The sequence below is a fragment of the Mustela lutreola genome, chromosome 7 (genome assembly GCF_030435805.1).
Source record: "Mustela lutreola isolate mMusLut2 chromosome 7, mMusLut2.pri, whole genome shotgun sequence".
In the NCBI taxonomy this organism is placed as follows: domain Eukaryota; kingdom Metazoa; phylum Chordata; class Mammalia; order Carnivora; family Mustelidae; genus Mustela; species Mustela lutreola.
Window position 1 is genome coordinate 65392898 of NC_081296.1, and position 25714 is coordinate 65418611.

Below are 25714 nucleotides of genomic sequence, written 5' to 3' on the forward strand. Positions count from 1 at the left end.
CTGATGTCCATTAGCATGGTAAATTCTTTTCCACCCCCTCACTTTAAATCTGGAGGTGTCTTCGGGTTTAAAATGAGTTTCTTGGAGGCAACATATAGATGGGTTTTGTTTTTTTATCCATTCTGATACCCTGTGTCTTTTGACAGGGGCATTTAGCCCATTCACATTCAGGGTAACTATTGAGAGATATGAATTTAGTGCCATTGTATTGCCTGTAAGGTGACTGTTACTGTATATGGTCTCTGTTCCTTTCTGATCTACCACTTGTAGGCTCTCTCTTTGCTTAGAGGACCCCTTTCAAGATTTCCTGTAGAGCTGGTTTGGTGTTTGCAAATTCTTTCAGTTGTTGTTTGTCCTGGAAGCTTTTCATCTCTCCTTCTATTTTCAATGATAGCCTAGCTGGATATAGTATTCTGGGCTGCATGTTTTTCTCATTTAGTGCTCTGAAAATATCATGCCAGCTCTTTCTGGCCTGCCAGGTCTCTGTGGACAAGTCAGCTGCCAATCTAATATTTTTACCATTGTATGTTACAGACTTCTTTTCTCGGGCTGCTTTCAGGATTTTCTCTTTGTCACTGAGACTTGTAAATTTTACTATTAGGTGACGGGGTGTTGGCCTATTCTTATTGATTTTGAGGGCCGTTCTCTGAACCTCCTGAATTTTGATGCTCGTTCCCTTTGCCATATTGGGGAAATTCTCCCCAATAATTCTCTCTAGTATACCTTCTGCTCCCCTCTCTCTTTCTTCTTCTTCTGGAATCCCAATTATTCTAATGTTGTTTCGTCTTATGGTGTCACTTATCTCTCGAATTCTCCCCTCATGGTCCAGTAGCTGTTTGTCCCTCTTTTGCTCAGCTTCTTTATTCTCTGTCATTTGGTCTTCTATATCACTAATTCTTTCTTCTGCCTCATTTATCCTAGCAGTGAGAGCCTCCATTTTTGATTGCACCTCATTAATAGCTTTTTTTATTTCAACTTGGTTAGATTTTAGTTCTTTTATTTCTCCAGAAAGGGCTTTTATATCTCTTGAGAGGGTTTCTCTAATATCTTCCATGCCTTTTTCGAACCCGGCTAGAACCTTGAGAATTGTCATTCTGAACTCTAGATCTGACATATTACCAATGTCTGTATTGATTAGGTCCCTAGCCTTCGGTACTGCCTCTTGTTCTTTTTTTTGTGTTGAATTTTTCCGTCTTGTCATTTTGTCCAGATAAGAGTATATCAAGGGGCAAGTAAAATACTAAAAGGTGGCAACAACCTCAGGAAAATATGCTTTAACCAAATTAGAAGAGATCCAAAATCGTGAGGGGGGAGAAAGAGGATAAAAAGAGGTTCAAAAAGGAAGAAAGAAAAAAAAAAAAGAAAAAAGAAAAAAAAAAAAAAGAAAAGAATTTTAAAAAAAGAAAACACCTTTCAGAAAGTGGTTGTTTTTCTGTTTCCAGAATTGCTGTTCTTCTTCTCTTCGATCTGCCGATGGATTTTCAGGTGTTTGCAATCTTTAGATAAGCTATCTAGCTGATCTCCGGCTAGCTGAAGTAGTCTCAGCCTGCTACTTCCCCGCCATCTTGACTCCTCTCCTGGCCATAACTTTCTATCTCTGTTGTCTATCCAATGCATCCATCCATCTATCCACACTAAAGTCAACAGGTGTTAATTACTGAGCCCTAATCAGGTGTTAAATAATTTTAGTTCCTGAGAACACAGTAGTGAGTGAGTGAAATGAAATCTCTGCCCTCAGGAGGCTTACATTCTAGTGAGGGGAGAGACAACTGATGAGAAAGTATAATGAGGGATGATAAAAGTTATTAAAAAATAAAATAATGTAAGGGGTTATAGAGTAACCGAGAAGCTATTTTAATTAGGGTGGTCAGGAAAGGGTTGTATGTAGCAGAGACATTTCAGCAAAAGCCTAAAAGAAGTGATAGAAAGAGCTTTGGGTGTGATTCTGTTGTTTTCCTTTTAACCCTTATAGATGCAGTGCTGTTAGCACTGGAGAAGCATGAAAGGAGGGGGATCTCTCAGGTGAGTGATGTGGTCTTTTTTAGGAAAGAGACATCCTAAGCCTGCCTGACCAAATTGCAAACTGAAACTTCACTTGAACTTTGTTAATGTAATTGCTCCATCCAGGGTCCAGTGGCTCAGTGGGTAGGACAAGGTTTGGGTTGAAGAGAAGGTTCACCGGTAACTCGGGATAGGTGGAAGGAACCTGAATCTCTGGTTCCTAAAGGGAAAACTCATTTTGTAGAAAAAGCTGCTGGAGAGTATCTATCACCTGCTGAGTGACATATCCTGATAAGTAGATTTTACATGTTCTTCAGGGACAGAATTACAGAGCTTTCTATGAACATACTTTGGGTAGAGCGATCATGAACGTCAGCTTGGCTCAGCTGACTTGTAGCAAGAGTAAAAAAGCCTTTGACAGTTGCATTGCAGGTATTTATAGATTTTTCTTGCTCTATTTTATACTTCTTTTTGCCGCTGATGAAGTATTATGTGAAAGGAGTCCTGTTAAACATGGTCAGTGCTCCAACTGGCCTAGAAGCCTGTTACATATTAAATGTTTTATAGCTGAACTTTATTACACTCAAACTTCACAGAGACATTTACGAACCTTATTGCATTCTGATATGAAATGAGCCCACAAAGGTATTTCTGATTTTATGGGAATGGAACTTTTCATTCTATGGAACTTTCACAGAGCTGTTGAGCTCTAGAGTTCAAAGTGATTTTGCAAATGTTAATTTCTCTAGGGATCTTTGGGACCTTTAAAAATTGCTGATGACTTCTACATCTTGCATCTAACATTTTTTTTTTTCATTTGGAAACATGTACAGTTATCTCTGTAAAAGGAATGTGTGGAGTTTGTGGTTGAAGCTGTATTCATGCCATGGTAAGAAGAGAGACCCTGTTTATTGCTGCAGGAGACATATAAGGAAAATAAAAGGAGGAAAATACCATTTAATAGATAAACAGTCATGCCCAGCTTGACATTTTTCTAACCCCTTCAAGGACACACATTCCTGAAGTTCTGTGAGTCAGTCCTTAAAATATATTTGGAAGATTAACTATTAACTTGCCTTAGTAACAAGATTTTCTGCAATGCCACCCAATAGAAACGGCAGCCTTTCCAAGTTTCGTCCACTCATGATTCATTTATTCATATTCACCAAATTCTTACTTTATATCAGACACTGTTCTAAGTATAGGTAATAGTCAGAAAAAAAGCATAATTCTCAAGGAGTTTATGGTCAGTCCCAGATGACTAAGCCAAGACCTATGATATGCATAGGCTACTATCTGGTTACAGATGAGAAATACCTAAATTAGGGTGTGTTGAGTGTACAGCATGCTAATAAGGGGGAGCATCAGTAGAGACCTCTGGGATGCAGCAACATCTGAGCTGGGTCTTTAGGCATGAATAAGAGTTAGGCAGAGATATGTTATTTGTGCACTTGACCACAGTAGGTAGGGGAAGGATATATACACATTCTGCGATAGTGTGAAAAGACCTGCTTAGAAAAGTGGAGCCCAGAAGGAAGGTCTACTTCCCAGGGGTGTGAGCCATGCTGAACTTGGTTTTCTTAAGTATGTAATCATCATATTATCTCACTGTGCTTATTTGTTATCACTGTAATAGTCTTAATATTTTCCATGGTGTCCATGGTTTATACATTATTTTCAAGTGTATCACAGAATTCAATCTTTATAGCAGTCTGGTGAAATGCACATTACTGTTACTTTATAGATAAAGAAATGAATCAAAGAGATATTAAGTGACAGTACTCAAGGTTACATAGAGTGTGCCTTAACTGGACCAGGACAGCCCTTTCAACTCATATTCTGAGCTTACCTATTGTAATACAGGACCTTTACTAAGTTACTTGTATTGATTGATTCAATATGTATTCATTCAATACTGCATGTATGTGTATATTTATTCAATATACACTGATTGAGCATGTTTTCTATGCTGGGTAGACATTGTTCTAGGTTCTGGGATATAGCAGTGAACGAAAAGGTAATTTAAGATTGAGATAAATACTATAAAAATGAACACGATGGTATGAGAGTGACAGGAAGCGTGGACTGTATTTTCGATGGTTACTTTTATTTCCTTGGTCCTCCAGTTATATCCAGCATTTATTTCTCTCTGGGTGCTCACATGATGTATGTTATTCAGTAAAGATTTACTAGGCATTTCAATGTATAAGTCACCATACAGGACTCTCCACTTATTTTTGTTAGTTTAGAGGAAATGAAGGGAGCGTCCATTTGTCACGGGACCAGCAAGTGTCAGGTTCTCTGGCAGACAGCTCGTCAGTCTCATTTTGGGCATGCTTCTGGAGTCTTTTTTTTTTTTTTTTTTAAGATTTTATTTATTTATTTGACAGACAGAGATTACAAGTAGGCAGAGAGGCAGTCAGAGAGATGAGGAAGCAGGCTTCCCGCTAAGCAGAGAGCCTGATGTGGGGCTCGATCCCAAGACCCTGGGATCATGACCTGAGCTGAAGGCATAGGCTTTAACCCACTGAGCCACCCAGGTGCCCCTGGAGTCTTTCAAAGTAGCAGGATTCTCTCCTAGCTGAGTCTTTTGTTTCTTGGGAGGTACACTGACCACCATCCTCTCAGGGGTAGGAGATAAATCCTGGGGTGACTGTCTGTTCCTGCTGCTTATGGGTCCTCTCAACAGCTGTCCTAGATAAATATCCTTTCAAAGTTTTTTCTCTGTAGAGCCCGGTTCCTTTCTAAAACTTAAATGTTGGCAAGAATGCCTCATTATCTATTATTGAATATCTCACTGGGGATGATGGCAAAATGCTCAACAAATAAGGTTTATCACTATGAAGGCAGTCACACAGGATACTCTCCAAGCACATTATAGGATCACATTGATCTCAAATTATGATCAGCACCATGCACTTGGAATCACACCACTCTCCTCTGTACCACACTAGACACTCCAGGATTAGAGTACAATTAGAGTACAAGTCTGACCACAGGACTATATGCAGGGCTCCTGAAGGAGTGTGTCAGCCCCAGCTGGGGGTGAGCATGGCCCCTTGCTCCATTTGAGCAATCCAGATGCCTTGTCAGTAAGCTGATTATGTCTTGGAAGTCTAAAAGAACTGAGCTTGAGTGGATTAAAGATGAGCTTATAAGACATCCCAGAATGGACTCAAGAGTTGGAATCCTGGAGGAGGTGACACTGTGAGAGCACTGGACCAGGAGCCCTGGGTACTTTTAGACAAATCCCTCCTTCTGGATTAGTTTTTGGGACTGGTGCAGTGTTTTGGCTCTGAAGTAAACGAGACTTCCTAGCACACAGAATTTTTTCCACTGACTAGCTATTCAACTTCCAGCAGGCCACTCTAGTTTTATGAGGCAGTTTCTGCATCTTTAAAAAAAAAAAAATGAAAAAATGAAAAAAATGGAATTAGAACACTTACCTCATGGTTTTGTTCTATTGTTTGTTTTTGAGGTTGAAATAAGATAATAAATGCTGTCTTAACTGGGCTTTTAAAAGAGATGTGTGTAGGTTTCTTTGACATTGGCAATTTTTGCACAGATGCTCTGGAATGTGAGTTAGGGGGAATGGTAGCAGCAAAAGCCCAGTCCCTCTGGTTCTCAAGGATTCACAAAATTCAGCAGAGTAACTGCTTCACTTGCAGCAGCAGTCTGACCTTTCAATGATCCAGTGATTTTGTGTTCCCCGGGTATTTATACTCCTCCAAATATGGGATGTGATTTGGGTTTTGCTCCTTTGATGTGGAACATCCTGGTGTGGCAGCATGTGAACCATCTTTGGGCTGAGGGTCTGCCTTATTTATGGCAGATGTAGGCATGTATAGGGTTACTTGGGTTTGTACTCTGATTCCTGCTTCAGTCAGTAATACAAGGCTAGTTTCACCCACAGTCTAAGTCTGGGCCTTAGAACTTCAAAGGGCTTATGGTTGTAATAGGTACTGGGAGGCTTAAAGATGTGTTAGAGGATGTAACAGGGATATGATCCATCATAGCCATATATGTAAACAGGCCCTACAAAACTGAAGCTTAGATAATGACCTAAAGACTAAACTGTGAGGTACTGAGGAAGAAGAGTCACTACAGAACATGTGGCAAGCAGCCAGGTCCCACAAAGCTCCATCAGTCCAGGATGCTGATGTGGCCACATCAGTCCAGGATACTCACACACCCCAAGGGAGGAAAGCACAGCTTTGGAGCATCCAGTCACACATACATGCAGACAACACCATGGCCAGGGTCTTTTTGGCTCTGAAAGATCGTCGTCATTTTTATACTATGGGTGCATATGATTATACACACTATCAGGAAGAGGGGGACAGTGGCTGGGTGGTCCCGTGTCTTTCTTGTAGTTAAATTGTTTATTCAGTGTCAGTTAAAATAACTGGCTTCTAGACATAAACAACTAGGATAAAGATTTAAGACCACCTGATAGCTACTTTTGCTGTTTCCCCCAAGTTGTCATGATAAAGCACATAATGGTTGCAATTGATTTTTTTTTTTTTAAGAGAAATCCATGGCCACGTTTGTGCAAAACAGGAAGTGCCAGGGGGCTAACCACACAGCCTCTGAATTTATGTCTCCCACATTTTTAGGGAAAGGAAAGAAACCTCACAAGTTGCAAAACGATGGGACACAAACACCCTTTTTTGGGGGGGAGATGTGAGGTGGATGGGATCTGGTTCCTATGCCCGGTTAGTTAGGAAGCCAAATTTTAGGGCAACTTATATTCTGTTGTGGCTATTATGTTTGGGTTCTTTTGCTCATGCTTGTGGCTGTGTTCTTTGAAGAGAAAACCCACAAGCACAGGTCAGTGATCCAAAGAGTCACATCTGTTGTGACCTTTTCTCATTTACAGCTGCCTAGCCATTGTCATTTTCCAAGTGACCGATCCCACTGGCTTTGATGACCCCTTCCCTTCACCGAAACCATTTTAACTTGTCAGAACTCCTCAACAGAGCTTCACAAATCAGAATTTTGATTAAAAATCTGAAATTATGGGGCACCCGGGTGGCTCAGTCATTAAATATTTGCCTTTGGCTCAGGTTGTGATCCCGGGGTCCTGGGATTGAGCCCCACATCAGGCCCCCTGCTCATAGGGAAGCCTGCTTCTCCCTCTGCCGCTCCCCCTGCTTGTGTTCCCTCTCTTGCTATCCCTCTGTCGAATAAATAAATAAAGCCTTTAAAAAAAATCTGAAATTGTTGGAAACTGACTCCATCATAGAAAATCCCTATCACTGACAATCTTTTGGAGTGCACAGTCCAAGAGGCAGTGCAGTTCCCCATCCCTTCTGATATGAAGCAGACAGGGGAGGATTTACTATTTCTACTTTAAAAAATTCCACAAATTATTCCAAGAGTTTTCTGCTTATCTTCATCTTGAAATGATAGGAGTCCTGTCCTTGGCTCATGATCCACCTCATGGCTATGTGGTATAGCTTTCCTGGTGACTGTCTTAGGAAAATAAGAGTCTTAGGAGAACTTTTGGAATAAATTGTTTTGGTTTTGCATTTCACTGAAAAAAGTCAACATTGGCCTATTCTAACATGCTAGTACAGTGCGCTTGTAAAAGAAATCTGCATCTGGAATTAAACAGCCCCGTATTTGAATTCAACATCTCCACACATTAACTGTGTGAAATTAGGCAAATTTCTTCAGTATCCTAAGTCTTGTTTTTAATATTTATAAAGTGGGCAGAGTAGTAGTAGTACATCCTTCAGAGATTCCTGTAGTGTTTATAAACTGCCAATTAATGGTAGCTAATCAAACCGTGAGAATGTATATAAGGCAAGCACCCCAGACACTCGTGTGTGCTGTGACAATTGAAGAAGTTTCGTTACTACATTCAGGGTGTAAATTTGGGTCCCATGAAGAAAAAAAAAAAATCCTGGATTGGGGATTAGGATAAAGGAGTGACTGAATTTTTTCTTTTGGAAAAAGATGAGTATTTTTCAGTTGAAAAAATATGTCATGAGCTAGATTGAAATTTCTCTGCGTCGGGGTGAGCCAGCTCAGCTGAATGTCTGTTATTCGGGACTGGACAGTGAGAGATGTTGTACAAAGCTCTTCTGTGTCCAGGTTGAGTAACAGCCATACGATACTCCCAGACATACCTTCCCCCAGCCACATGACACATTGTCATGCTAGGCATGGAGAGTCTGTATATTTCTCTTTCCTGTTATTACACATTCCATGTGGAATTCAGATGCAGAATGAGCATCTGAATGACTTCTGTATTAAAAAGGGAACCTAGTGAGACAAAATTTTAGGGACTCACCTTTAATAAGATGGTGAATTTGAGAGAGGAGGGCTGGAGAGAGAGAACCCTAAACTACATATTTCCCTCCCTCCTGACCAGATAGTAATAGTCATTGCCAGTGACAATGTACTGTGTAAAAAAGGCATGGCTATCCCCAAGACACATAATGGTAATAGGTAGGCATATAAGCAAATGAACATATTTGAATTTATATTTAGAACTCATTCAAGAGTACCAATTGAGAACACGAGTGAATTGCTGGAGAAGACTATTTGGTTGTGTTGAGGTTTGTCACGGGAGAGAATTGAATGTGTTGTAGAAACAGCCCTTCTGTCTGTAATAAAGTCTTTGTCAGTGAAGTAGATGGTCACTTGGAGTTTAAAAGGTGGAATCATTATTTGTTTGGAGATGGGGGAAATGAAGACCTTTGGGGAGAATCCAATCTCCTCCAAGGCAGCACTATGAAGCTGTCAGAGATATGCAGAAAAAGGAATCCACGTGGATGGTTCCATAGGCAGCCCTGGGATGAAGGCATCATGTAATGGTGGATACGAAGTAGGGGAGGGAGAGGCAGGGGCATCCTCGTATGAATCAAGGGCCGCAGAAGCAAGAGTGGAAAACAAAGATGTGACATGTGGAGTACACAGAATCTAAGGGAGAAAGGGAAAAATGTGAAGGGGGGGTTTCATAAGGGGAGAAATCTGTAGAGCACATACTGGCGTGGTATGAAATGTCTTGACTGTCAGAACGTGGGCATAATGTAATTTTTCTATTTTTAATGTAGTATTGTAAGATTGAAGAGTCAGAGTATTGCAAGTGAGGGATGGGACCCCTAAAATGGGTGACACACAAAGTGTCAATGAAGAATTGATGTTCAAAGGGTAGGCAGAGTGCAGGGGGCCACAGGGGGCCTCGAAGGGTGGGAAGCATTTCCACTCCAGCCTGAAGGGATGAAGGGAGGGGGCACTATTGGATCCCCAGTGGAGGGCAGCAGGAGGAAGGGGGGAAGGTGGGGGACCCGCTGCAGCAGGCCACACAGCTCAGTCTCTAGGGCAGGGCCCCAGTGGAAAAGTGTGAGGAGTAGGCTTTTGCATTTCTTGTGAAAACAGGAACTCTATGCACATGATACTGTGTTGCTTTTTCTCCTTTGCAACTGCATTTTGTGACTGGGATGCTGCGCTTTCCAAGAGCTCAAGTGTTAGAATCAGCTAGCCCTGGGGACGAGCTCATTGCTCCGCACTAACTGTACAATTGTGTGCACGGAACTGAAAGTTCCTGACCATTTCAGGAGACACAGCATGCGAGTCAGAGTCATAAGTGGTGTTGTTGAAACTATTGTATTGTGGGAAGGCAGTTTTACCTTTTTCTCTGTGTGCTTCTTTCTTAGTCCTCTGCCTCAGGTCAGCTCTAGCAAAAGCCCATAAACAAGATAAGCAGCAGCGGCATACCTCAGGGAGTGACAGATACACACACACACACGCACACGCACACGCACACGCACACACACAGTCAATGAGTCTTCCTGTGGAGCTAGAGGAGCAGAGAAAGAAGTTCTGAAAGGATTACTCTTGTGGGATACTTTTTCCCACCTCTATAGCCACTACCAGTAGTGGGGGCAGGAACTGTTATCAGTGGTGGAAATCAGGAGAGGACCTAAGATGAGGGGGATTCAGTGAGCTTTGAATAAGGGAGGCCCCCTCGCTTCTTACCACAGTGTGATCGGCAAGATCTCCACTTTGCTTATAATCCCTTCTCTGGCTTCCTTTAGGAGCGGCCACTGAAACCACACATCCTGAAATGCACCTAACAGTTTTTTTGCTTTAAATATCCACTGGGAGAAAAAGCAGAAACACATAACTCAAAAGCAGCAGCAACTTTCAGACTGCCTCTTCCTTAGTAATTTTGACTGAATCCTTCTCTTCTTGGTGAACTCAAAAGAAGAGGAATCCAGGAGGGCTCTCACTGTATCTCAAATCATAACAACAACATTGCCACCAGCTGAACCTTTTCATTTCAGTTGAGCTTGCGGCAGGGACCAGGAGGTGGGACCGGGGTGGGGGTCGGTTTAACAAGCATGGTACTGAGCCTGATTGACGTGGGTTTAACTGTTGTTTCTGCCTCCTGTTCTGTGATGTGGAAGTTGCCCTATCTTCCTAAGAATCAATTTTCGTCGATAAATTGAGTTAAGAGACTTCAGTACATTAAAGTACCCCATATGTTATCTGTTGCATACCAGGTACTTAATAATTAATAATTAATAATATATTACTGTGATGAGAAGTCATCACCTGTATCAATGTGTGCTTAAGGAATATGTATCTTTCTTTCGTGAGAAACTTCTCTGTGCCCAGTCCCAGTGCGTGTACTGGCATTCTTTCCACAGTTCCATTAGGGCCCCGCCCTCTCTCCTTGTCCTGGGCATTCCTCAGGGGTCTGGACTTCTCTGAAAAATGGCTTGAGGGCCCACCACCTGCATGCCAAACAGTAAGCAACTGCTATTTGGCTTGGCTGTTTGCTTGATACCAACCTACTGCGGGTGGATGCCTGTGCTTTTAAAAAAAGATCTTTCCAAATGATAACAAACTTCCAATTACACATTTCGTGCCTTAAATTTATTAGGCCTGCTGCAATGAACAAACTGTCCTTGTTACTGATTTCCAAGAGCAACTGTAGTTGCAAAAAAATCCAATTTTTGTCCATTTTTTAATACTTGTTTTTCATTTTGAATTTATGGGGAAAAAAAACACATGAACCCTCCTTTCCTTTGGAGGCTGCTGCTCCAGTTCCTTGCATTGAGGGTTTTCGCTTTGCCTTCAACTCAACCTGAGTGCTTACCAGTGGAGCTGACTGCTGACTCTTGCTCAGTCTCCAAGAAAACCAGTGATAATACATCCAACTAGATGATGGTTTGTCATGGTACCATGTCATCTTTGGGCAGGTATACATTTAACTGTAAAATAAATGTTCCTTCCATTAGCTTATTTGATAAGTGTTGAAATTTATTCTCAGTTCTTGATCTGTGCTCTTCTTCTGCAGCTCTTTACTTGGCTTTTTCTTTTTTTTAAAACTTTTCCAAGTCTTTGACTCTCTTTCTCCTTGAAGGAGCCAGATCTGGGGTACCCAGGTGACTTAGTTGGTGGAGCATCGGACTCTTGGTTTCGGCTCAGGTCAGGATCTCAGGGTCCTGGGATCAAGCCTCTCATCAGGCTCTATGCTCAGCATGGAGTCTGCTTCTCCCTCCCACTCTGCTCCTACCCCCTGCACATGCTCATACATGCGCACGCTCTCTCTTAAAACAAACAAATAAATAAATAAATATTTTTTAAAAAATAAGGAGTTGGGGGTGTCTAGGTGGCTCAGTTGGTTAAGCAACTGCCTTCAGCTCAGGTCATGATCCTGGAGTCCCGAGATCGAGTCCTGCATCGGGCTTCCAGCTCCATGGGGAGTCTGCTTCTCTCTCTCACCTTCTCCTCACTCATGCTCTCTCTCAATGTCTCTCTCTCAAATAAATAAAATCTTTAAAAATAAAAAAACATAAAAATAAGGAGTTGGTTCTCTTCCTAACTCCCTAAAAAAGAAAAAACGCAAACCCTTGTTTGTCCCCTTCATCTTCAATGGGTGAGGAAACAACAAAAACAAAACACCCAGCTCTCCGTGCTGCCAAGAGGAATGCTCCTTGGCTGGCCTCAGTCTTACAGGAGTTGCAGGGCATTCCAGTCTCGGCCTCGGACTAACGCGGGGCTCGGCCTTGGCAAGCTCATACAGAGCTTCCCAGCAATGCCTGTCGATGACCGCTCCAGGCAACAGGGGAGTGATTCTCTTCTCTCCCACTAAAGACCTGTGAAAGGACTTTGAGATGCCTACGGTGCCATGGCTTTTCAAAGAACAGATCTTCTTTCCTCTGTACTTTTCCGACTGAGGGCTGTTCAGGCTTTTCCTGTCATTGCTTAGATTCTTACCACCTTCTCCTCAGCCCTTCCCTTTACACAACCAGGCCAAGGCAGTTGAATCTCGTTCCCTCTATGGGGGTGCCAGGAGACAAGAGCAAATGTTGCTCCTTTCCTCTCTAAACACAGAACCTCACTGCTCTAGCACCCCCTAATTATCTAATGCCCCTGATCTGTGTCCTCAAATGCTCTTCTGTTATTCTGGATTTGGCTGACACACGCATAGTGGTTGTAGGACTTGGAGGGGGATGGGGAATAAAACAAGACTGGGTGGGAACCTGTAGTTTGAAAGGTGATAGGGACACTCTGGTAGATTTATTCCCACTAAGAAATATGAAAGGTGAAATAAAATACCATTTTGCCCATGGCAGCATGTTCACGTGCTTGGGGGAAAACTCCCTCTCTATTATTCACAAAATGGATAACTGAGGTCTCTGTCACTCAGGTTCTCTTTCCTCTGCCCTGTCTTCTTTGGTGGGTGCTCTTTCTATCAATGTGACTGTTTCAGAACTTTCCCATTTTCCTTGTTTCAAGTCACATTTCTACATCTGTATCTCTCATCTTGAATTCTAGCCCCACGTTTCCAAATGACTTACCCATAGGCAGAGCACTGTCAATGGATACTCAGCATTTCTAAGAACTCTTCAATTTTTCCTCATCTTGGCACCCTCCCATCCCCCCCTTTATTTGTCAAAGGTGCTACCATACTTAAAGGCTTCCAAATCCAAAACTTACCCCACATATCCATTTAGTTACATAACCATGTGTACCATTTCATTATAATCATTTTTACAGGTTTGGCTTTTATTTTATTTATTTATTTTAAATATTTTTTTAAAGATTTTATTTATTTATTTGACAGATAAGAGATCACAAGTAGGCAGAGGGGCAGGCAGAGAGAGAGAGGGTGAAGCAGGCTCCATGCTGAGCAGAGAACCCGATGCGGCGCTCGATCCCAGGACCTTGAGATCATGACCCAAGCTGAAGGCAGAGGCTTTAACCCACTGAGCCACCCAGGCGCCCCTGGCTTTTATTTTTAAAATAAAACAACTTTTTAGGGGTACCTGGGTAGTTCAGTCATTGTCTACCTTCAGCTTGGGTCATGATCTCAGGGTCCTGGGATCAAGCCCCGCATCGCAGTCCCTACTCAATGGGTAGCCTGCCTCTCCCTCTTCCGTTCCCCCTGCTTATATTTCCTCTTTCACTGTCTCTCTCTCTGTCAAATAAATAAATAAAATCTTAAAAAACAACTTTTTAAGATTTTTTTCCTTATTTTAAGAGCTACTTACATATACATAGCAGATAACAAAACTTCTAGTTTTGTTTAGTTTTTTGTACAGAAAAGCACAAAGAAGCAAACTTGTCATGTATGATTACCCAGCACAGAGATCAGCATTACTAATGCATTCTCATTGTTTCCTATGTGTTTTTAGGTACATACAGTGAAAACATGGAATCATGTTTGCATTTCTGTATTACTCAGCAAGTAAGTATAAACATTTTTAATGTTTTAAATGATTCTTATTTGCCGTCTGGCTTTCTTTCTGATAGATGGATCACAATTTTTGTAGCCAACTATCTAATGCTGTGCATTAATGATCATTTTCTCACTCTTAAAATAATATTTGATATGAACCAATAAGGAAGATAGGGAAGGACTGACAAATTTCACTACATACATACAAATGAAAACTTTAATATGGCAAATAGCCTGAATAAAATTAAAACAAAATGATAAGCTGGGAAAAATATACAAAAAAACATGAACGAAGAAAAGGGGCAATAAATATGATAGAGAAAGAATGGCTTCAAATAAGTTTTAGCAAGGCCAACAATCCAGGAAGGAAAAATATTACAGCAGATGACTCAAAAAGAAGAAATAATTGACAAATAAAAAAGAAAATAAATACGTGGAAAATAGTGACTCCTTGTTTTAAATTACACTAATATTTTACAACTTCTATTTTAAATTATAAAAGTAATACAACCTCATCTTAAACTATTTAGTTAATACAAAGAGTTACGAAAACTGTATTGGAAATCTCAACATGTAGAGATGATCGCTGCTGACATTTTGTTTGATGTACTTTCCAGATTCATTTAATAATCAAAACAGGATCCTTTGTTTCCCTTTGAAATCATTCCTTTGCTTATTCTAAGTATTTTCTAGTCATAAATATAGCCACAAAACAGAATACAAAAGAAACACCGGAAGAGATTTAAAAATTGCAAATTGATGGTTGGGAAGAATAAAGTAGTATTCACGGCATTATTATCATACAAGGTAGAATTTGGGGCCAGAACTAAAGGCATTAAAACAAATTTAAAATCATAATTTTCTTTGGAAAAAGGCATATTCTGCATGATGCCATCTCTGATATTTAAAATGACTTCCATTGACTAATCCTTATTTGCTTAACTGACTCTCCTTCCCACTACCATTCAGCCTATTTATTACTTGGGGGATTATATTTCAATTCATCAGTGATTTTTAGAGCACATTTTTCAGGAAAGGTACTTTTTGATGACTCTCTCTTCCAAAATAACATCATTTTTTCCTATCTTGCTAACCATCCCTTTCCTTCTTTCCTCATTTTATCCTTTCCTACTCAACCTTTAAATTTGGGGTTTTGTAAGCTCAATCCTAGGTTTTGTTCCCTTTCTATTCTATCCTCTCCTCCTACGTGACTAGTTATGACTCATTACAGCTAACTCTAAACAAAATTCTCTGAGTGTTCATCATCTATTTGATCCCTTCTCTGAGTCTCAAAGGCACCTTGGGCTAATTATATCTAAACACACAATCATTTTTTCAAACCTGGTTCTTTCTAGGGTTCACTTTTTCAATGAATCGCACCATCTCCCATCTATTTGCACAAGCCAGAAAAACTAGTGGCCTTTAAAACCTCTCTTTTCTTCTGGGTCTAATTCATCTCTAAGTTCTACTGATTTTACATTTCTGGAGTCAATCTACTCTCAACCTCTGCCATCACTTTAGACCAACTGATCTTTATCACTTTCTGAAACACTGAAGTTCCCTAAATGCTCTTTTGAATCACCCAACATCTGCTACAATTCACATTAACCAGAGTGATTAAAAAAAAAGAGAGAGAGACCAAGTCATATTAATTTTTGCTAGACTATAGAAAAACAACTTATTTGATATATTGACCATATGTTCTTTTTCTTTGTCAAATTCAAGCTCTAATGCCTCTTGTAGATTTTTAAAATTTATTTTCTAGATGTACAATCATGCCATCTATGAATAAACAATTTTACCTGTTTCTTTCACAATTTGTATGTCTTTTATTTATTTTTAACTTGTTTTATTGAAGTGGTTAGCACATATAGTACAATGTTCAATACATATTATAAGGATGAACATTCTTGTCTTGTTCTTGATCTTAGGGAGTGACAGAAATTAGTGTTGCACAATTACATATAATGTTAGATGCATATTTTTTTAAAGATTTTTTATTTATTTATTTGACAGAGAGAGATCACAGTAGGAGAGAGGAAGGGAAGAGATCACAGAGAGAGAGGAAGGGAAGAAGGCCCCCTGCTGAGCAGAGAGCCCGATGTGCGACTCGATCCCAGGACCCTGAGATCATGACCTGAGCCGAAGGCAGCGGCTTAACCCACTGAGCCACCCAGGCGCCCCAGATGCATATTTTTTTGTAGATGTCCATGATCAGGTTGAAAAAGTTTTGAGTTTATTGAGACTTTAATTCATTTATTTTTTAAAGTCATGAATGGGTATTGAGTTTTGCTTTTTCTATTTCTAAGGAGATCATCATATTGTTTTCTTTTTCAGGATGTTGATATGAAGAAATACACTCACTGATTAATTATTCAAAGTTGAAGTGATCTTGTATTCCTGAATAAACTCTACTTATTCATGATGTATTATCTATTGTATGTATTGATGGTTTCAATTTGCTGGTACATTAAGGCTTTTTGTATCTATGTTCACGAGGGATATTGGCTTACAGTTTATTTTCTTTTAATATCTGTGGGTTTGGTTTTGGGTAATATTGCTCTCAAAAATGAGTTGAGAATTGTTCCTTTCTATTCTATTTTCTGGAAGAGTCAGTGTAGACATTTTTTCCCTTAATGTTTGGTACAACTCGCTAGTAACATCATCTGGGTCTGGAATTCTATTTTAGTTTTTGTTTACTATATTTTAATTGATGTATAATATACAGTACAATATTTAAGGTGAGAAAATTTATTCATACAATTTCTTTAATAGATACAAGGCTCTTTAAAAGTTATCTGTTTTTTTCTTAAGTTTTATAGTTTATGGTTATTAAAGATTTGTCCATTTCATCTAGATTATCAAGTGTATTGGCATAAAGTACTTCATAATATTCTTATTACCCTTTTAAGATCTGTAAGATCCATGGAGCTTCCTTCTCTTTTAATAGCAGATATTAGTAATTTGTGTCTTCTATCATTTTTTTCATCAATCTGACTAAAGAGTTTATCATTTTTATTTATATTTTCAATAAAACAGATCATTCTGCAATTGAGCTATGCTCAAATTTATCTGACTGTTATAATGACTTTGAAGGAGAGGAAAGAATCTGTATTTTAAGTGAGGCTTTGTAATAAAAGAAAATAAAAACAAATAATCTCCTTTGTTGAAGAAATACAGCAAGTTCATACATATATTCTGTGTACAAACGAACTACTCACAATGGGAAATTTGACATCCTTCTGATATTGAATCAAAGATAGTATCAATTAAATAGCCACCTTGATAGTCTTCTACACTTTGCTAAAGACACCCATTATCATGGATCTGGGATAACAGAGTAATTCAATATCAGAACATTAAACTCAATTCCATTTTAGGTTTCAGACTCTGCCTGTCAGCTAATTTCATACATTTAAAAATTGCCTTTTTTTCCTCTTGAACTAAAATTGGAGCCAACTTGTTAATTATAAATATATAGGGTTAAATAATATGGTACATAATATTTACCTATATGATTAGTAAAAATAAAAGTATTATAATTCTCAACTTTTGTGAGGACAGGGTAAAATTGGCACTCTTTTATATAATCAAGAAGACTGTAACTTGCTACAAACTCTTTGCTAGGGATTTCAAAATAGGTGTTAAGAGCCCCCATGGTTCTCATACATGCTAAATTAATTCTTTCTTTTCCTGGAAATTATTATGAGGAGATGGCTAAATATGCAAAAAAAGGTATGTTCAGAAAAGTTCATAGGTCAGTTATTGAGCAGTTTAAAAAAGCTAGACATGATGTCCAATAACGAGGGATCAAGTTTCAAGTAAATTTTACTAGGCTGAACCATGTCACACTGCCACTTCTGTGTAGGTTAAAAAGATTACATGTCAGCAATTTCATATGCTTCAATCTAGTAGGAGAAATGATGGAATATTATATGGCCACTCAACATCATTTATATAGACTGTTTTTAACGATGTGAGTAAATGCTAATACACTGGCATAATATATAGGATTCAAATCCTATTTTCTACATGTCTTCAAACACACACACACACACACACACACACACCACGAGTGGCCTGCTGTCATCCTTGGGTGGTGGGAATTTTTTTTCTTGCTTATGTTCAACAACAGGATGGTGTTATTTTTACAATCAGGAATGGGTTATTTTTAAACAGAAATGCAGAAACTATAACTTTCTCAAATAAAGAAGAAGCACCTGTAATCTCCCATCTCAAAGAACTTTCAAAGTTAATTAATTCTTGACTTTTTTGATCGGTGTAAGAACTGGGACAATCAGGACATATGGAAAAATTTGTTAGTATGTCTACAAAGGAGAAAATTCAGAGATTTCCAGTGGTATCAGATGACAAAACTCCCTAAGGAAACAGCTTAAACCCTGCTTCCCAAGCCACCCTTAGATGAACTCTGCCCCTGAATGCTGGAGAGTCCTTGGCATGCCAGGTGAGTGGGTAGGAGGCTACTTCAGGTTCTTTCCCTCGTTCCATAATCAAAGTCAGTAGTACCCAACTTTACTTGATGAGAAATATAAATGATAGTGAGGAAGGACGGCACACTGGATAAAGAGAAAGAACAACACCCACTGCATGAAAAGCATTATGTTGCCAGCCTACTTTCAGTTTGTTCGTTTTATCTTCCCAAGTGCTTCAGAGAAAGTCTAGAACTACATTAACCTTGGGTAACATATGCTTTTTCATTCAGATATTTTTTTCCTGTACATTTCCTGGGCTCACTCACTTGTATAAGCGTTTTGACACTTGTGTCTTTCTGGATTAAATGGCTATAATCACCATTCTAATCTTCCAAAAATGCCATTTGGTCATTGGGATATGTTTCTAGGAAAACACCATAAAGGATTTGAATGATCAAATTAAGATTTCTACAACCTATGTAGGCAAAAAAAAAAAAAGCTGCCAAATATATTTCCAAAACCAAACCTATTTATTTTTGAGCTAGAAACTTAAATACCTTTGAACCCTAGAATGCCGGAAGTATATACAAGATGCTAAACAGCACTGCGTTTACAATCCGAGAACAAGCAACCACTCACTTCTTTTATGGAAAGTGTGGAGTAGAGGCTACCATGGCTGACTTTTTGGCACATTGAAAACTAAGAAGAAAGTTCATTTTTTGAAAGGAGATTTTTCACACTGGTGTGGTCTAAAAGAAAAAAGTTGATTTTCAATGGACTTGGCTTAAGGTTTCCTTCCTTTACTTTCAGCCTTTAAACACACCAGCACAATATTCTCCTCCTTCAGTGGGCCTGGAGCATGTAAAGACAAGGAGTTTGCATTGGCCTCAAAAATGGCCTTTTTGCTTAGGGTAGAAAGTTGTGCTAATGAGTTCAAAGTTGTAGGTTTAACCCATACATGGAGCTTCAGCCTTACTGATCTTTGAGGGAGACCTTAAAGGCAGTGGAAATTGGACAAATAAAGTGGGATTGGAGAAGGAAGCTAAGAATTCCAAATTCAAAGATTTCGCCGTGAGTGTGACATAGTGGCAGGACGACCTGTGAGGGGTAAGATTACAGCACAAAATGCCTGAAGGTGGTAACAGAAGAGGTGGATCACTAAGGCAAAGAGAAAGGGTAGAATGACTGCATGATGTTTGCCCAAGACGGTTGATGTGGCTGGATCAGAATAAACCCATTCTTGTTACTAAGTAAACAACCCAGAGGGTGGCAGGACAGGCGCATCAGCTTGGGAGTCAGAATTTCTCTGTTCCACAGCAAGACTGCTGGATGGGAAGACCAGAAATCAAATCCTTGTATAGATAACCAGGCTACTGCTCTACTTTTGAAAAAAATATCTAGTGTGGCATAAGCCTCTTGAGGTTGTAATCACAGTATCATGGTTTCTTCTCCATTTGGCTATGCCCTGTACAATACAGGGCAGCTGCAGCAGCAAGTTCATTCAGGCTAAACTTACTCCTGGGTCCCTTTTCTGTCCCTAGTCCACAAGAACAGATTATGCATGTTTTATATCTTGTTCAAGAGAGCATGTTTTAAGCAATATTTGGTAAAAATTAAAAACAGGAATGAGACCATCCTCCCATTGTCAGTTCATAATCTTGTTCAAGCATCATGACAACTTTCATTTCATGAAAGAGGGAATGGGGATTATGAAGAGTAAAGGGGTGAAAATACTTTCTGTGGGATCTTTTCACCTTTTCCTGCTTTCAGATTCCATTTTCTTAGCTCTGTACCTGGACGCTCCTGGGTTCCCTGTCTCCTGAGTTATTGCCTTGTCTTTAGGGTCTCTGTACCAAGCTGGATTTTGCTTGGATATGGCGCTCCCATTAGAACTCAGCTCACCCAGATCCTGTGTGGGTCAACTGGATGGTAGGCTTGCTCCAAAGATCCAGGCCCACTTCCTACTAGATAGAAATGATTTCACGTGCAGGGAGAAAAAGAACAGCCTAAACTAGATTAGTTACTAAGATTATTAGTACCAATAATACTCCTCTCCTGTCACCATGGCCTCTTGGCTGTTTACAGGGCTGTACAGGGAAGACAAATGCAGTAATGAAGTCATGATGCCTCTCTGTCACTATCTATGTCAACAGAAGCAAATGTCTCCTCCTACTGCCATTCATAATCCCACCCAGCCACCTGAATAACCCACACCTCATGATGAGGTATAGGAGTGAAATAAGAGAAACAGAACCACGTACCTGTCTGAGGAATCCTGTTTTCCAGTTGGAGATGCTTATCCTTGGATGTCTTTAATAATACTCTTTTGGTCTGGTGGGCTCTTGGCATCCTATAACACAAAACAAAGTCATGGATCAGAGGTATGTATGTGCTTCCTTGACGGTTTGACAACAGAGAGACTGCATTTGCAGCACCAGAATCATGAGATCATATAAATATCAATTTCATAAATCTTACATATTATTGGGGGATGACAAAGCATTCTAAGTCATAACACTATTTAAATTATCACTGGGGGGAGTCAAGATGGCGGAGAGGTAGCAGGCTGAGACTACTTCAGCTAGCAGGAGATCAGCTAGATAGCTTACCTAAAGATTGCAAACACCTACAAATCCAATGGGAGATCGAAGAGAAGAAGAACAGCAATTCTAGAAACAGAAAATCAACCACTTTCTGAAAGGTAGGACTGGTGGAGAAGTGAATCCAAAGCGACGGGAAGATAGACCGCCGGGTGAAGGGCCGTCTCCCAGCAAGCAGCAGAGCAACAGAGCACAAAATCGGGACTTTTAAAAGTCTGTTCCGCTGAGGGACATCGCTCCAGAGGCTAAACCGGGGTGAAGCCCACGAGGAGTCAGCGTGGCCTCAGATCCCTCAGGGTCACAGAAGGATCAGGGGTGTGGGAGTGTTGCAGAGCTTACAGGTAATAAAATGGGGAAGCTGGCTACAGAGACAGAGCCGAGGAGTGAGTTCTTAGCTCGGGGTTACCTTGAACTGGTCGCAGGCTTGGTGAGCTCCGAGCAGTGCTGGAGGCCAGGAAGACGAGAGTAATTGGGCGCTGTTCTCTGAGGGCGCACTAAGGAGTGGGGCCCCAGGCTCTCAGCTCCTCCATGCCAGAGACCAGGAGGCTGCCATTTTCATTCCTGTCCTCCGGAACTCTACAGAAAGCGCTCAGGGGACAAAAGCTCCCGAAAGCAAACCTTAGCGGATTACTCAGCCCCGCCCCTGGTAAGGACGGTACAATTCCGCCTGGGGCAAAGACACTTGAGAATCACTAAAACAGGCCCCTCCCCCAGAAGATCAACAAGAAATCCAGCCAGGACCAAGTTCACCTACCAAGGAGTGCAGTTTCAATACCAAGGAGAGCAGCGGAGTTCCAGAGGAGGAGAAAGCAAAGCACGGAACCCATGGCTTTCTCCCCATGTTTCTTTAGTCTTGCAGTTAATTTAATTTTTTCTTCTATTTCATTTTTTTCTCTTCTTCTGCTAATTATTTTTTACTTTTACCATTTTCTTTTTTAAAGTTTTTTTAACTAGTTTATCTAATATATATATATATATATATATATATATTCTTTTTTATATTTTTTTCTTTATTCATTTTCTTTTTTTAATTGTTTCTTTTTTTTTTTTTTTTTTTCTTTCTGAACCTCTTTTTACCCACTATCTTTCCCCTCACGATTTGGGATCTCTTCTGATTTGGCTAAAGCATATTTTCCTGGGGTTGTTTCCACCCTTTTAGTATTTTACTTGCTCCTTCATATACTCTTATATGGAAAAAATGACAAGGCGGAAAAATTCACCACAAAAAAAAAGAACAAGAGGCAGTACCAAAGGCTAGGGACCTAATCAACACAGACATTGGTAATATGTCAGATTATGTCTAGATTATGTCAACATATAAAATATGTCTAAATTATATCAATCTAGAGTTCAGAATGACAATTCTTAAGGTTCTAGCCAGGCTGGAAAAAGGCATGGAATATATTAGGGAAACCCTCTTGGGAGATATAAACGCCCTTTCTGGAGAAATAAAAGAACTAAAATCTAACCAAGTTGAAATCAAAAAAGCTATTAATGAGATGCAATAAAAAATGGAGGCTCTCACTGCTAGGATAAATGAGGCAGAAGAAAGAATTAGTGATATAGAAGACCAAATGACAGAGAATAAAGAAGCTGAGCAAAAGAGGGACAAACAACTACTGGACCACGAGGGGAGAATTCGAGAGATAAGTGACACCATAAGACGAAACAACATTAGAATAATTGGGATTCCAGAAGAAGAAGAAAGAAAGAGGGGAGCAGAAGGTATATTGGAGAGAATTACTGGAGAGAATTTCCCCAATATGGCAAAGGGAACAAGCATCAAAATCCAGGAGGTGCAGAGAACGCCCCTCAAAATCAATAAGAATAGGCCCACACCCCATCACCTAATAGTAAAATTTACAAGTCTTAGTGACAAAGAGAAAATCCTGAAAGCAGCCTGGGAAAAGAAGTCTGTAACATACAATGGTAAAAATATTAGATTGGCAGCTGACTTATCCACAGAGACCTGGCAGGCCAGAAAGAGCTGGCATGATATTTTCAGACACTAAATGAGAAAAACATGCAGCCAAGAAACTATATCCAGCTAGGCTATCATTAAAAATAGAAGGAGAGATAAAAAGCTTCCAGGACAAACAAAAACTGAAAGAATTTGTAAACACCAAACCAGCTCTACAGGAAATATTGAAAGGGGTCCTCTAAGCAAAGAGAGAGCCTAAAAGTAGTAGATCAGAAAGGAACAGAGACAATATACAGTAACAGTCACCTTACAGGCAATATAATGGCACTAAATTCATATCTCTCAATAGTTACCCTGAATGTTAACAGGCTAAATGCCCCAATCAAAAGACACAGGGTATCAGAATGGATAAAAAAAACAGAACCCATCTATATGTTGCCTACAAGAAACTCATTTTAAACCCGAAGACACCTCCAGATTTAAAGTGAGGGGGTGGAAAAGAATTTACCATGCTAATGGACATCAGAAGAAAGCAGGAGTGGCAATCCTTATATCAGAGCAATTGGATTTTAAGCCAATGACTATAATAAGGATGAGGAAGGACACTATATCATACTCAAAGGATCTGTCTAACAAGAAGATCTAACAATTTTAAATATCTATGCCCCTAACGTGGGAGCAGCCAACTATATAAACCAATTAATAACAAAATCAAAGAAACACATCTACAATAATAAAATAATAGTAGGGGACTTTAACACTCCCCTCATTGAAATGGACAGATCATCCAAGCAAAAGATTAACAAGGAAATAAAGCTCTTAAATGACACACTGGACCAGATGGACATCACAGATCTATTCAGAACATTTCATCCCAAAACAACAGAATAACATTCTTCTCTAGTGCACATGGAACATTCTCCAGAATAGATCACATCCTTGGTCCTAAATCAGGCCTCAACGGGTATCAAAAGATTGGGATCATTCTCTGCATATTTTCAGACCACAATGCTCTGAAGCTAGAACTCAATCACAAGAGGAAATTTGGAAAGAACCCAAATACATAGAAACTAAACAGCATCCTTCTAAAGAATGAATGGGTCAACCAGGAAATTAAAGAAGAATTGAAAAAATTCATGGAAACAAATGATAATGAAAACACAACGGTTCAAAATCTGTGGGATACAACAAAGGCAGTCCTGAGAGGAAAATATATAGCGGTTCAAGCCTTTCTCAAGAAACAAGAAAGGTCTCAGGTACACAACCTAAACCTACACCTAAAGGAGCAGGAGAAAGAACAAGAAAGAAAACCTAAACCCAGCAGGAGAAGAGAAATCATAAATATCAGAGCAGAAATCAATGAATTAGAAACAAAAAAACACAATAGAACAAATCAACGGAACTAGGAGCTGGTTCTTTGAAAGAATTCATAGGATTGATAAACCCCTAGCCAGACTTATCCAAAAAAAAAGAGAAAGGACCCCAAAAAATAAAATCATAAATGAAAGAGTAAGAGATCACAATTTACACCAAAGAAATACAATTATAAGAACATACTATGAGCAACTCTACGCCAACAAATTTGACAATTTGGAAGAAATGGATGCATTCCTAGAGACATATAAACTACCACAACTGAACCAGGAAGAAATAGAAAGCCTGAACAGACCCATAACCAGTAAGGAGATTGAAACAGTCATCAAAAATCTCCAAACAAAAAAAAGCCCAGGGCCAGATGGCTTCCCGGGAGAATCTACCAAACATTTAAAAAAGAACTAATTCCTATTCTCCTGAAACTGTTCCAAAAAACAAAAATGGAAGGAAAACTTCCAAACTCATCTTATGAGGCCAGCATCACCTTGATCCCAAAACCAGACAAGGATCTCATCCAAAAAGCGAACTACAGACCAATATCCTTGATGAACACAGATGTGAAAATTCTCACCAAAATACTAGTCAATAGGATTCAACAGTACATTAAAAGGATTACTCACCACGACCAAGTGGGATTTACTCCAGGGCTGCAAGGTTGGTTCAACATCCGCAAATCAATCAATGTGATACAACACATTAATAAAAGAAAGAATAAGAACCATATGATACTCTCAATAGATGCTGAAAAAGCATTTGACAAAGTACAGCATCCCTTCCTGATCAAAACTCTTCCAGGTGTAGGGATAGAGGGCACATACCTCAATATCATCAAAGCCATCTATGAAAAACCCACTGCAAATATCATTCTCAATGGAGAAAAACTGAAAGCTTTTCTGCTAAGGTCAGGAATACGGCAGGGATATCCATTATCACCACTGGTATTCAACATAGTACTCGAAGTTCTAGCCTCAGCAATCAGACAACAAAAGGAAATTAAAGGCATCCAAATCGGCAAAGAAGAAGTCAAACTATCACTCTTCACAGATGATATGATACTATATGTGGAAAACCCAAAAGACTCCACTCCAAAACTGCTAGAACTTGTACAGGAATTCAGTAAAGTGTCAGGATATAAAAATCAATGCATAGAAATTAGTTGCATTTCTCTACACCAGCAGCAAGACAGAAGAAAGAGAAATTAAGGAGTCAATCCCATTTACAATTGCACCCAAAACTATAAGATACCTAGGAATAAACCTAACCAAAGAGGCTAAGAATCTATACTCAGAAAACTATAAAGTACTCATGAAAGAAATTGAGGAAGACACAAAGAAATGGAAAAATATTCCATGCTCCTGGATTGGAAGAATAAATATTGTGAAATGTCTATGCTACCTAAATCAATCTATACATTCAATGCAATTCCTATCAAATTACCATCCATTTTCTTCAAAGAAATGGAACAAATAATCCTAAAATTTATATGGAACCAGAAAAGACCTTGAATAGCCAAAGGAATATTGAAAAAGAAAGCCTAAGTTGGTGGCATCACAATTCCGGACTTCAAGCTCTATTACAAAGCTGTCATCATCAAGACAGCATGGTACTGGCACAAAAACAGACACATAGATCAATGGAAAAGAATAGAGAGCCCAGAAATAGACCCTCAACTCTATGGTCA